Genomic DNA, 15,004 nt, shown 5'->3' with positions numbered 1-15,004 from the left:
GAGCACATTTTTTGGTTCCAATATAAGAAGTGAAAACCGTGACACACTTCTGTTGCCCATTCAGTCCCCCGAATTCAGTCTCATCGATTCGCAGACTGGGTGCTACAACATCATCACCTAGAGCTGGCTGACGTAACGTTAGCGTTCGAGTCTGGAGAGACCCAGCGTCGTTTTGGTATGATATTTTCCCTTCGTATTCTCTACAGTTTAAGAAAGCATTACCTTCAAAATTCACAGGCTTGAAGTCCACTGTAACTTGTATTATAATAAGTAGTTTCCTCTGCTTCCTGACTACTATAGTGACCAAGCAGGAATATAATTAATAATAAAATCGATGCCAAAGATAGTTCATCATGAATAATTAAGCAAGAAATTTACTAGATAGGAAAACTTAATTGTATATTGATCATTTAAGAATCTCTATTGCACGTGTGATGATGACCTGAACTTATAAAGGTAGAAATATCTGTTTTTTTTTTATTTAACTGTGCTTCTTTAGCCTTTGCGTGAAGATTTTATTGTAGTAGTTCAAGAATCGTTGTTTTTCTTTGAAGAAGAAATATCTGAATTATTTATCCATTATGATAATAATATTACTCTTTTGTTGTTTTTTAAAGTAGGTCACGAATGCAAAGATGTAAAACATTTGCCACGTTATTACAAATTGTAAATTAGTGTTATCAGTTTTATGTAGAAAAGAAAAGGAAACTAAAAAAAAAGGCTTAGAGAAGTATAATATAGGTTATCCTATCTTTCCACCTTTCGTGTCATTGGTTATTGAAAGACTATGATGAAGTGAACACAATCTATGCAATTCAGACTTTTTAAGCTACTCATACCATACACTAAAACGTTCATTCAACAGCTACAATGTGAAGTTGTTCACAGACAGAGATAATGCTTGACGTATATTCTGCACAATTTAATTGATTAGTTTCTCCTTGGAACTTACACTTTCCGAAATGAGGAGTGTTTGAAGAAAAGAGGTTTTCAAGAGATATAAATCACCATTTCCGGTGGTCTTTCTTTTTAACCTGCGTTTACAAAGCTTAATCGATTGGTCCCACCGATCCTTTCTATAAGACTTTCCAGTACGCTCACACAAACAGATAACGCCTGAGTTGCAATCTACATTCACCCAATTTTAATCGATTTAGTCGCTCGAGATCTTTTATTTTATTAAACTCATCTAACTCCGTGAAATAACATCTTAAAAAGAAAACTCTTGAGGCATTTTACTAAGACTGCCTCCTCATACATTTGTATAACAAACTGTTTCTTTGCATAATCTGAAATAGATTGATCATATGAGGTGTCACGTGACTGCTCGATTCCTATAAATATAAAAATGTTTGTTTGTTTGTTCTTAAGCACAAAGCTACACATTGAGCTAGCTATGTTGTACACATCATGGATATCAAAACCCAATTTCTAGCACATAAGCTCTCACACTTACTGCTGAGCCATTGGGGGCAAATATAGGATGAAGTCACATAGTTAATGCAGAAGAAAATGAGTAAGAAATCTGATAGAAATATGACAGTGAATATCTGTCTGAGAAGTGTGGTCTTAAACAAAAATGTTGCTTTGTTTAGGTGCTAAAAAACAATGCCATCAAAGTATATTAACATCGGAAATCGAAAAGGAACAAGTCTTGCACAAGATAAGTCCGTGTCTGCCAGCTGCGTGTGATTGAAAGAAAGATTCGATTGGACAGGCCAAAAAAAAAAACATAACTGACTGATTCTTTCAATAATGGACAATATTCTAATGGCTCCGGCTTTATCATGAGAAGGTCATTACAACTAGCCTGAAATTGCTTATCTCATATGCTCAGGTGAAAAAAATAACTATCGCTTCAAGGTTGTTTGGATCCAATATTTGGACAAAGATTGGCCAAAATTGTATGATTTAGTCTGATGTTAAAATATGGAGAAAATCATGCGAGGCGCATGACTTCATTTGCACTGTTTTGACAATGGAAAATACTGGAAGGCTCGTACGTACTTTACCCAAAAGCGGTCACTTTTCGGTAATATCACAATACCTAAGTAATGCCAAACAATGTCAAAGTGCAGTTCTAATACATTCTGTTCCACTTTCACTTTATATTGGCTATGGTTGTCACGTGGCTTGCCGATTTGCCTATTCAACATTGTTTTAGTATAACGTAATCAACCCTTTGTTTGCTCTATCACTGATTTCATTTCCATGAAAAATGTCTTCCTTTTTCACACAGGTTTTACATAGATGCAATCTAATATCTTAAAGTAGAATTTTCTGTGAAATTTTAAGTTTTGATAACAAAATCATCTAACTTCAGCTTTTCTTACAGAGATATTCCGTAACTCTAATTTATATTAAAAATATCTTAAAGAAAGTGATTATTTTTAAATAAGTTTGATTTTTTACAAAATTGAAATATAAGACCAATTTATCTAATATCCTCACCTGACCTGCACTGGCAAAACTTTCATAGCTTCTGCAAACGAAACTTTAACATCTTCTCCCGTGACCTGTGCTGACGAAACTTTAACATCTTTGCCCATGGCTTTTGCTAACGAAACTTTAATATCTTCGCCCGTGACCTGTGCTGACGAAACTTTAACATTGTTGCCCGTGACCTGTGCTGACGAAACTTTAACATCTTTGCCCATGGCTTTTGCTAACGAAACTTTAATATCTTCGCCCGTGACCTATGCTGACGAAACTTTAACATCGTTGCCCGTGACCTGTGCTGACGAAACTTTAACATCTTCGCCCGTAACCAGTGTTGACGAAACTTTAGACATTCTTTCTCTCAGTAACACTGATATTACTATTGACATTTGATAACTCTTTGTTTTGGTCTATCTTTTCATATCATCTTTTTTTACCTCCTGTCACAATATCCATAGCTTTGTATCTACTCAGGCCTTACTTCATTTACAAAATAACATTGTACAGTCCCGTTTGATGTTTCGTAAGACCTCTTACTATATCAACGTTATCAAAGTGCTTCTACTGACATGAATGTTTCACATAGTCCAACCACACTGTATTGTCCTCTGTCTACCATCCTTCAGTCAAGCTTAGAAACAGCCTTCAATTATTTTAGTTCTCATCCAGAGATTGTATATAAATGCAACATCCGAACCTTTGCAGATGTTAGTATCACTTTCCAAGTCTAAGTCCTTTTATTTTCCCGTTAACATCCTTGAGAGACTTGAAATAATTCATGTAAAATTAGCTCGTTGAAACCTATTGTATCTTACTATTAAACGGGTATGGTTTATTCATGTTATGATCATGATAATAACATTGAAAATAAAAATAACACGTAAGACGATATGTGATTAATATAAACTGTAATTTTCAGAGCCTCGGGAAGTTATGATATCGTCTGGTTGTACTAACCTAAACTATGTCTTAAATATAATTATATAGCAGTTAACAGCCCTCACACCAAGAAACAATTCCAGAATTTAGATATTTTTATACACAATAGGACTTTATGTAGATGTTTATAACAACACTTTGAAAACACTCGAATTTTTGTACAGAGTTGTAGCATAAAAGAGGTTTATGTAGCTAGGTTAACAAAATAGCCAACTCATTTTTACTTGTATCATACAAAATTCAACTAAATAACTAATTCATTTTCACTTGTAGCATACAAAATTCAACTAAATATCTAACTCATTTTCACTTACAGCATACAAAAATTAACTAAATAGCTAACTCATTTTCACTTGCAGCATACAAAATTTAACTAAATAACTAACTCATTTTCACTTACAGCATACAAAAATTAACTAAATAACTAACTCATTTTCACTTGTTGCATACAATATTTAACTAAATAACTAACTCATTTTCACTTGTAGCATACAAAATTTAACTAAATAACTAACTCATTTTCAATTGTAGCATAAATATTTAACTAAATAACTAACTCAGTTTCACATGTAGCAAACAAGATTTAACTAAATAACTAACTGATTTTCACTTTCAGCATACAATATTTAACTAAATAACTAACACATTGTCACTTGTAGCATACAATATTTAACTAAATAACTAACTCAGTTTCACGTGTAGCATACAAAATTCAATTAAATAACTAACTCATTTTCACTTGTAGTAAACAAGATTTAACTAAATTACTAACACATTGTCACTTGTAGCATACAAAATTCAACTAAATAACTAACTGATTTTCACTTGTAGCATACAAAATTCAACTAAATAATTAACTCATTTTCACTTGTAGCAAACGAAATTCAACTAAATAACTAACTCATTTTCACTTGTAGCATACAAAAATTAACTAAATAACTAACTTATTTTCACTTGTTGCATACAATATTTAACTAAATAACTAACTCATTTTCACTTGTAGCATACAATATTTAACTAAATAACTAACTCATTTTCACTTGCAGCATACAAAATTTAACTAAATAACTAACACATTGTCACTTGTAGCATACAAAATTCAACTAAATAACTAACTGATTTTCACTTGTAGCATACAAAATACAACAAGTGTTCAACTAAATAACTAACTCATTTTTACTAGTACCAAATACAATCTTAATACCTTTAACGGATTTATAATTTTAGTTTTAGAATTATCGCACTTTCAAAGTAAGAACATCAAGTACAATAAGTATGTTTTTAACTAACGTGGTAATATGTTTAGTTAACTTACTAAGACATAATATAAGAGTATAATCACAAGCTCAAAAATAGTACGGATTTTTTTTCTACTAGATTTTGTCATCTCATTTTTCACTTATGGATGAGTTTTCTAATTCTCTTTTATTTATTATCTAATTGTGACATGCTGATTTTGAGCTTGATCTGTTTCTAAGCGTCAACTCGAAATGAATATATAACTTTTTTTTAATTTTTTGTCAAAGTCCATCCACAAACAATTTTACAATAATTATGATTCGAACAACAAGCCAAAATTCTACATATTTTTAGAAAAATTTTTGTTAGCGGAACTGAATTAATCACAATATACACATGTGCTTCAATTATTACTCTGTTACGTAGATTACAACTTTGAGTATAAAATACACTAATGATATCGATTCCGTTTTGATTTCAAAAGCTGAAAAAAAGGATCACAGATACCGGCAACGATTTTTATTATAGCTCGTGATATATTATACTATTTAGTATGATCTTAACATAACTATATTAAAAGTAATTACTAGAAGTAAAAATAAGACACAAGGGACATTTAAGTTGAGCTTGTTATTTGAACTAAACCCTTCCTAAATATTCGTAGCAAAGAAACAAATATATTGATTTAGTGTTCTCGAACAAATATTCACGATGTTATGATTACTCCTTATAATCGTGGGATGCTGTTGGTTTTAAGTGTAAAGATGTACTGGTGCCACAACCACCTTTCAACCATGTATAGAGTTTGCGCACAGCGTAACGGAACACGTGGACAGAGCAGAAGACTGCGGAGCAAGAGGGGACAGGAAACAGCAGAGGGGTGGGGAACTGTGCCTCGCGCGTGCTACGATACGGCTCGAGGATTGAACTGGCTAGAGCAGCGATTCTCAGCCTCGTAAAGACAGTAGAGCAAGTGATGCCAGACTTGGGGGTAAGTACCACAAATCAGGATTATACAAGAACTCCTCTTGAAAATACTATGAAAACAAATATCTTAGCTCATTGTTTTAATTGTTAGAATCTTATAATATTCTCAAAGCTATGATGCAGAGACACAAGAGGTTACAAATAATAGAATTGCATAATCGCTTCCCAATAACAGTTCTTTCCTGCAGCAAAGAAGATCGTTCTTAGCGTGTAGAGGAACGTAAGTTAGCGTATAGAGGAACGTGTTTTGTTCCTATTGCTGCAGCTTATATTTTCCATGCTTCTGCTATGTGCCTCTTTTCTATCAGTTTTATGATTACTTAACGGTAAGTTTGTGTAGATCATACGAAGACTAAGAAATGTGTTTTTTATTATATTTTACTTAAGTTCACCGTATCTGCTTGAATCATTGTAAACTTAAAAAGATTCTGCAATCAAAGTGAGTCTGATCATATCGGTTTAGTCAGTATTAAACTTCAAATAAGTTATGTTTTATATTACAGTAAACTAATAAGCATCAGGACAACTCTTGGCTATTTTAGGATTTTATTCTTATATACATTAATTTACTCTTTCTCGAATATTTCACATCTGCTTTACAATTTAATAGTTTATAAATTATTTTGGTGCTTTAGCATATAATGTTTTAACTTTACGCCAGCCAGCATTATTCTGATCATACATTCAATGTTCTTAAAGTTTGCTTGATATTAAATCTTATCTCACCTGCCTTGTGCTTCTCTGATAGGCAGACCAACCAGTATTATTTTGATCATACATTCAATGTTCTTAAAGTTTGCTTGATATTAAATCTTATCTCACCTGCCTTGGGTTCTCTGATATTTATGTTGACTTATATTACCTGATAGCTCCTAAGACTATCTCAACATAGTTTATTAATATATTATGATACTGTATTCTTTCTAGTTTATTTAACTTTTAACAATAGATTCTAGTTTTGAAAAATTGCTTCTAAGCCTTAAATAACATTTTCTTCCTTTACATTAAACTATATTATTTGTGAGGTTCCAGTTTTCTACCTCTGAGTCTACTTTCTTCACTTTGCACTTCCTTTATTTAGCAATATATTTTGATAACGTTTAGTTTAAATCTCATTGATATACTCCTTATGCTTGCAGTAAAGTCTATCTTACCTATTATGTCTAAAACTTGTTTCTATTTATTTTACTATGGTATTAAAGTTATTCTTTTGAGAATCTCGTGATGAAGATTAATTTCCCTGTGTGATGTTTAAACTGTTTTCAAGTTTATGAATTATATTCAGCTTTTGTTCAGTTGAGTGTTTTGGCATATCATATTTATTTGTATGCAGTGTAGAATGTTTGAGCCATTTGAGCCTAAGATGCTATGAAACTTTACAATAATATACAAAAGACAAAAAGAGTTGAACAATATACTAGCAAACAATTTATAACTGAAAAAGCTTACTAAGTTTTGAGTTTCTGAAAATATCAACAGTTTATGCTATTTTGTATATGTAAGTAAGTCGTATATTTCCTTTTAAAAGCATGATATTCTCGTGTAAATAAATTTTAAGGTCTATTATGCTCATCACGTGTTGTGATTGTGTCACGGTGTTTATTAAAGTATATTTTATTAAAGGTATGACCCAGATAGTTCAAATTCAAATTCCTATAAAGTTTCTACAATTACCGAATTTATTGATTCCATATCTATTATTTTGATTAGCAGTTTTTAATATCATTTATCATGTACGTACTATTTGTACCTAGTATGTTAGATTTATACAGTGATATAATGTACTTAGTATAAAAAATGATTTATAAATTGTGTTCTATGTTGTCATTCACCATAATTAATAGAACAAGTTTGCTATTTATACTTTTCATTAATATATTTACCACCCTCAGAAATTTTGTTCAGTTATTTAGAACTTTGTCTAAGCCTTTAAAGTTAATTGATCTTTTAAGATTTCTTTTCTCAGAATTTTAATAATCTTCCTCCTACACGAATATCTGATTAAAAGTTTGAGCTTTTAAATTTGTTCCAACTTCACTTGTAAAGAAGACATCGTATAAATTTGTTATTCCGATTTTATCGTTTTTGATAAATAACTTACTTGGGGACTTCCAAGTTGTATCTGTAGATGTCATGGGAGAAACTTTGTTCTTAAATGTTACAACTCTCGATCTAGATATGTATATTTTTAGGACGTATGTTCGCGAATTCAGATTTACTTAAACTGTAAATAATTTTTAGACTAGTCAGTATTAAACTTCAGATAAGTTATGTTTTATTTTGATGTACCTAATAGTACAGTAAACTAAACAGAATCAAGACAACTCTTGGCTACTTTAGGACTTTATTCTTATATACATTAATTTACTCTTTCTCGAATATTTCACATCTGCTTCTCAAGTTAATAGTTTATAAATTATTTTGGTGCTTTAGCATATAATGTGTAGCTTAGCTAGGCCAGCCAGTATTACACTGTTTTATGATTTATCTTGCATTTTTTTGTCAAAATTTTGTCTTAAAATATATTTTGTAAACCTGAGAAACTTAAGGAAAGTCTCTTGTTTTAGAATTTACCTTAGTTATCCTAGGATCTGTTTATCATAAATAGAGTTTGGTTTCTTCACCTGTCCTATCTTAAAATAAACTTAACAAATGCAAAAAAACTAACTCATATAAAAATAAATTTCAATTATTCTATAACTAGTTCTCCTAAAAACCTTAACTGCCTCAAAACTACCCATTTAAAAAAATCAAGTCTTGGTATTGTTAAACATTACTTGTCTTAAAACACACCTAAATTACCGGAGAACTATATCGATTTAAGATAAAACTAGACTTTTACAAAATTAGGCTGTGGTTATGTATTGATTACCTCAAAACTATCCAGTCTGTTTGTAACTAAGCACAAAGTTACACAATGGGCTATCTGTGATCTGCCCACCACGGGTATCGAAACTCGGTTTCTAGCGTTGTAAGTCCGCAGTGTTATCCAGTCTGATTGAAAAAGTTTTTTTCACGTTCGAATAATCAACTCTTACAAAACATATCTTGGTTTCTTTCAAATAGTACTATCACAAAAATGTTATTTTCTTTCGAATATACTTGCATTAAGGTAAAACATGATAAGAAAAACATTTTCTGCGTTTCTTAGAGTTACCTAACCTAAAATTGTGTTTGGCTACATCAAGAAATAGATCTTAACTATTTCAGGAGCACCTTGATTTAAAATATAAAGATCCAAAACTTAATTACATTAAAAATAACTTTTTTCAGATCCAGAACTTAATTACATTAAAAATGTCTTATGTCAGATTCAGAACTTCTTAATTTGACAAAAACTGGTTACTTCAGAAATATTTCCCTTTAACATAAAATTCAGATAAACCTAATCTCTCTCTCTTCATCCATATATTGTTGTGAAGATAGTATTGTTTTGTTTGTGTATTGGCATACATTGTTCAAGAGGCTCCACAATCCGGTGATGACGTGTGACACCAAAATATTTCCTGAGTGTCTAAGTTTGATGTGACGTAGGAAATAAGATTTAGACCTGAAGTGTTATTTTATATTCCTCTGAACTATAATCTGATATCGTCAAATTAAGAGTAATGTAGAAATAAACCACCTCAGTTTATTTTATTTTTATAGCGAAAGCTAGGCCTATTGGTTTCCAATGGTTTACTAGTTTTTGATACTGTAACCGTATGGTGCATAAATAATTAGTGACGTGTTCTGGTATTGTCCGAAAAGCATCTTGGGCAGTGACTTGTGGGAAGCAAAAGATAGATCTGAAATGTTATTTTTTACACACTACTGGTTTGAAATCAATAATAGACACATCAAGAGCAATTGCAGTCTATGTGATTTTTATCAAAAAAGCTATGTCTACTAGTTTTCAAAATACTTCGTTAGCTTTTGGAGTTTGAACCGCAACTTATCATATATATATATATGTATATACTGGTTATTTTAAAAATTTACTTGGCTATCTTCAGCTCACCCAGTACTGAAATCTACTCTGACTATTTCAGACATATCTTGTCTAAAAGTGCACTTTGGGAATTTGGAGTATACCCTGTATTGAATTCTACTTTGGCTATGTCTGGTATACCTTGTCTTCAAATCTACCTTGATTACTTCAGGAATACCTGGACTTACATTCAACTTCTCTGTTTCAGATGTATCTTTAATACTTAGGCGTAGATTTCAAAAAATGGATTTTGGTATATTTCATGGTTTTCTATTCTTAAATATACCATATTTCTTCTGGTGTGCTTTATTCCAAATAACCTTTTAAATATTTTAATTCAGTGTTACAAATATCTTTGGAATATATGTATTGAGTATCTTAGGAACTGCACTGTCTTTAAATATATATGCGTATTATGTATGTATTTCAAAGTTATTATACTTTTCAATCACGACCGATTACATTAAAATTCTGTTTTCCTTCGCTTTTGTTTACTTAATCAAGATTTTCATTACTCTCTATAAATCGACCTTGTTAATTTACACCGTCTCATAGAATTTTAGATTAATTTCTTAGATATTTCTAAGTTAATACCAGATTCCTTTTCTTAAACTTTTTCGGCCCAATGAAGTCTACTTTTCTCAAATAAAACTTGATTATTAAACAAATTAAACAATCTCACGTATTTAAGTATCGTGAATCTATATTACCTTTATTTGGACTACTAATTTGAAATACATCTTTGTTATATATACTTATTCTTGTTTTGAAATATATCTAGAATATATTAGAAAAACACAGACTTATGTTTATGTAATTGAAATATCAAAATATTAAATGTTAAATACGACTTGTACGGACTACATCTACCATGATAATTTTGGATCTAATCTAAATTAAAATTAATCTTATTTAATTCATTACTTCTTTCAAAAATAAACATAGATGTTGACGTTTTCTTGACAGTAAAATGTATTTTCAGAATCATATACTCTAGTCTACCAGGTTGAATTAAATTTTATCACCTTAAATATATCAAGAAAATTATTACTTTGTTTAAATATATGAAGCAATATTTTAAAGCATCATTGCGATAAATAACACATCTCTATCTAATTATACATTCAGGTAAAATTAGTTCATGTTTCTTTACATGTGATTTGAGAATTAGGTTGAAGTAAAAAGACACATTAGAAACGTAAGTCTTAAGTATTTATGGTTATGGTTGCAGTATCAAGACTGATAAAAATAGTTTAACAACGAGTTTTTATTAAACATTTTAAACTGAACTGCATATATTGCTTAGATTATCGTATATGCCAAATTATATTCATCTACTTCAAGAGCGTTATAATGTGACGGTCAATCACACTATTCGTTGGTAAAAGAGTAAACCAAGAGTTGGCGGTGGGTGGTGATGACTAGCTGACGTCCCTCTAATCGTTCACTGCTAAATTAGGGACGACAAGAACAGATAGCCCTCGTGTAGCTTTGCGCGAAATTCAAAACAAACAAACAAACAAATTACGAATAAAAATCTCATTGAAAAACGTGATAAAATACGTAAAATAAGCAACAGTATTAAACTGTTACAGCAAAAATAGTAATCACGATTATTTCTCCATTTTTTTAAGAATTTAAATAATGCTGAGTCATTTTCCTGTAGAATATCAAAAACAATTCGGAGAAATACACATTTATGTTGTGCCTAATATGAAATTAGAAATCTGATTTAGTTTGTAAAGAAATGCTGATTATAACTAGTCTTTAGGTGTTTGTTTGTAGTCAGGCACAAAGCTACACGATGAGCTATTTTTTGCTGTAACCACCACGTGTAATGAAATTCGGTTTTTAGAGTTATAAGACTCCAGGCTTCACAAAGCTACACGATGAGCTATTTTTTGCAGTAACCACGACGTGTAACGAAATTAGGTTTTTAGAGTTATAAGACTCCAGGCTTCACAAAGCTACACGATGAGCAATTTTTTGCTGTAACCACCACGTGTAACGAAATTCGGTTTTTAGAGTTATAAGACTCCAGGCTTACAACTGTACCACTGGAAAGATATAATTAAATATAAACTAACATTTGATAGTTTGTATAAAATGTAATAAAAATATATGTAATGGCACTTAAAGAATGTAAGACTATTTATATATATATAATGAATTTTTGTGATGGAGAACAAAATATTTCTACTTCTTTTTCTAACTTCTACATTTAGTCCCAAAGATAGAAATATGAAAATTCCTTTTGTAATTGTTCCTTATTTATTACTTCATAATTCAAAGTCACGTGAGGTTTTAATATTGTTATTACATACTATAAGAATTTGTTCTTTATAGTAATTTTTCCGTCAGTATTTAGAATGTTTTAAACTGCTATACGATGACATGCTGTGAAAGTCGTAATAATGGTTTGAATTATTTATATTTTTGAAAAAATCTGAAGAGCCCCCCCCCCCAGTGGCACAGCGGTATGTCTGCGTATTTACAACACTAGAATCCGGGTTTCGATATCCGTAGTGAGCAGAGCATAGATAGCCCATTGTGTAGCTTTGTGCTTAATTACAAGCAATAATCTGAAGAGTTTTGTTAATTTTCAAAATAAATATATATAGTTACAATTGATATTTTAGTGTTTTATTGTGCATAGGAATAGATGAGAAATATTAGATCTTAGAGGAAATAATGAGTTAAGAACTCAAAGAAACAGCTATGTCTGATGGTTAAACAATAATCATTCACCAATTCTTTCTCGTTTTTTTACAAATGTAATCAGCTAGTTTAAGAGTAATGAGTATACGCATATGGCTCAATTTCAGTTTCACTATGATCTATATGATAATGAAATTACAAAGCATATACTCTAAAACGTAAAAAAAATGAAAAGTTGAATATTTACGATACAGACGTTTCATGTTAACTAAACTAATAAAGTAGGTAAAAGAATTTGATACATATACACTAGTGCTCTGTTTAGATTAATAAAATCAAACTTATATCTATATCAGTATAACAGTACTCTCTGTTGGCTGTTGTACGTCTATGTAACTACTTTGTAGTGTGTAATTGAATTTTCACCAAAAGTTGTATGAAGGTTCATTAGGTCCATGCGAGAATACATACACATTTTCAGTTTTGTATTTTGCGGTTTTTATGGGAGAGTACTCCTGGTAGTAGTTTATAGATTAATGTGTGTGCGTGGGAAGCTCTTTTAAATTTCATTAAATGATGCAAATTTTTTGTGTATGTTTTTTGGAATAGATTTAAACCTCTTAGATTTAACCTCGCACGACCATCAGATTTTTAAACCACTTATTGTTTAGTTACTTTAAATACACAGCACTTACTTTACATTTTATAAACTTTGTGCATTCAAATACAAAATACCACAACGAAATATATGTTTCGCTATCGAAGCACGAGTTTTCCCCTCATCCAAGAATTAAAGTTTTTACTTAAGATAACACAACTTACAGCTTAATTATTTTATATAGTTGACCATTTTACATTTTAACATTTATTGTTTGTATATATATTAATGTTTACCTCTAGACATAATATTTCGTTGATACTACAGTAATCCGTAACGCTCGCTAAACTACAGGATAGTTCGAGTTCTATCAAGTAAACTTCCGTTACAAGTCATTAATCTAATTAGTAATATAATGTTATGAGTCAAGTACTTTACACAAATCACGAAATTGTTAAGATATTTGTTTTGAAAAGAGAGATAACTTTATAAATTGTTGTTGAAATACAATTGTAAGAATTTTAAAATAGATAACGAATCCGCATAGATATAAGGTTTCATTTCTACAAAACTACTGTTTGTTTGTTTTGAATTTCGCGCAAAGCTACAAAATGGTTTCATCCATATTCTTCAATGAAAATAGTTATAATGAAAGAATGGTCTTTTTTGAGGTTATACAAATATTAGGAAGTATTTATGTAAGTAAATATAAACATTAGTAAATAGAAGTATTTAGTGACTTTAATATTTGTATATTAGAGTCACTAAATACGTTTATATAATAATGGTTATATTTATTTACATAATTACTGCCTAGTTACACAAGCTTTAAAATAATGAAGCCAAATGAGATTATGTATAATTAATAATGTATTTTCAACACATTTTATCAAATTATACAATCCTCTTTTTGCCTTCGATCGTTCGGGAGCTATTCACAAGAATGTTATCCTAGCTGTAAAAATAGAATCCAATGCGCAGTCTCAAATGCAACATGTATCATACACACTGAAATATTGATCGCAAGTTTCCTAAGAGCGGAACATAAGATTTCGTCCCCAAAACACTCATTTTTGTTTTTCGTTATTTTTTTATATATATATTTTTAGAAATATTGTTTGACAATAGTATAAAGTGCTCATTACGTATAGCGTAAACCAATGAATAGAAATTAGTGAACGTCAGGAAGTAATCATAAAAATGATTACTTTCCTTCTTTACTCCAAAAATTATATATTATGCCACAGACTATGAATATATTTATATTTTATAAATTATATTTCCACACAATTGCTCTATAGAAACCTATATTTATATTTCAGTAGAAACTGATAATAAACCAAACTTAACCAAAGTTGATGTTTGCCTCAACTGAGAACTGCTAGTTTTATAATGTATTTAATACATAAAAAGAAGTCTTAGAACATTTGTCACTTACCATAATGTACATTATAGTTATTTTGTACTATAAAATACATGAAATAGTACCCAGAGAGGGTACTTGATAAACTGTCTACTCTCTCTTCATCACTGTTATAAGAATTATTATACTCTGTCCAAGTTTATGGTTTTCGTTTAATGTTGCTTTCTATTAAATTAGTTCCGTGCGTCAAGCTATGATCAACTTTCTGTTTTTAACGTTCTTCATGTCCAGTTTTTCTAAGCCAATCAGATAAAAGCAGTAGATGTTGTCGTAATATTTGAATAATTGTCAGTCTGGCGGTAATTCAACGTCAAGTGATTTCATTAACACATTTATATATACGCAAGTAATGAAAAAAACCAAACTCGGATGAAAATGGCAAGCATATATGTGTATACTTCTATCTAAATATTTTGAGTATTTCCCTTTAATTAAAACTTGAAAACAAAATCTTACCTACAGATATTAAATAGCTTTATTGTTGTTGTTGTTTTTACAACCAAATATATATATAGTCTATTTCTTGGGTACAACATTGTAGGAAATAATTAATAATATAATCAAGTTGACAGATGCGTACAAGCATGCCAAAAAATCGCCTAAATTAGGCTTCGTATATATATATTTAAACAAGATTAATCAGAGAAATTTCATACCCTCGCCCCGCCACTCCTTTTCGATTGTTTGTTTGTTTGTTTTTTAATTTCGTGCAAAGCTACACGAGGGCTATCTGCGCTAGACGTCCCTAATT

At 30.4% G+C, this 15,004-nt stretch overlaps 1 protein-coding gene across 1 annotated transcript in view; it reads left to right on the top strand.

Moving 5' to 3' along the window:
* The first annotated feature begins 5,534 nt into the window (after nucleotides 1-5,534).
* The window catches only part of LOC111085548, a 36,014-nt gene continuing 26,544 nt past the window's right edge, over nucleotides 5,535-15,004 (top strand). Inside the window, exon 1 of the mRNA XM_022384634.1 lies at nucleotides 5,535-5,608. The gene's annotated coding sequence lies outside the window, so the exon portion shown is untranslated. The remainder of the gene's footprint in view (nucleotides 5,609-15,004) is intronic.

This window comes from Limulus polyphemus, unplaced genomic scaffold, assembly GCF_000517525.1.
Source record: "Limulus polyphemus unplaced genomic scaffold, Limulus_polyphemus-2.1.2 Scaffold461, whole genome shotgun sequence".
In the NCBI taxonomy this organism is placed as follows: Eukaryota; Metazoa; Arthropoda; class Merostomata; order Xiphosura; family Limulidae; genus Limulus; species Limulus polyphemus.
Note: the sequence above shows the minus strand (reverse complement) of the source record. Positions and strands in the feature narration are given on the sequence as shown.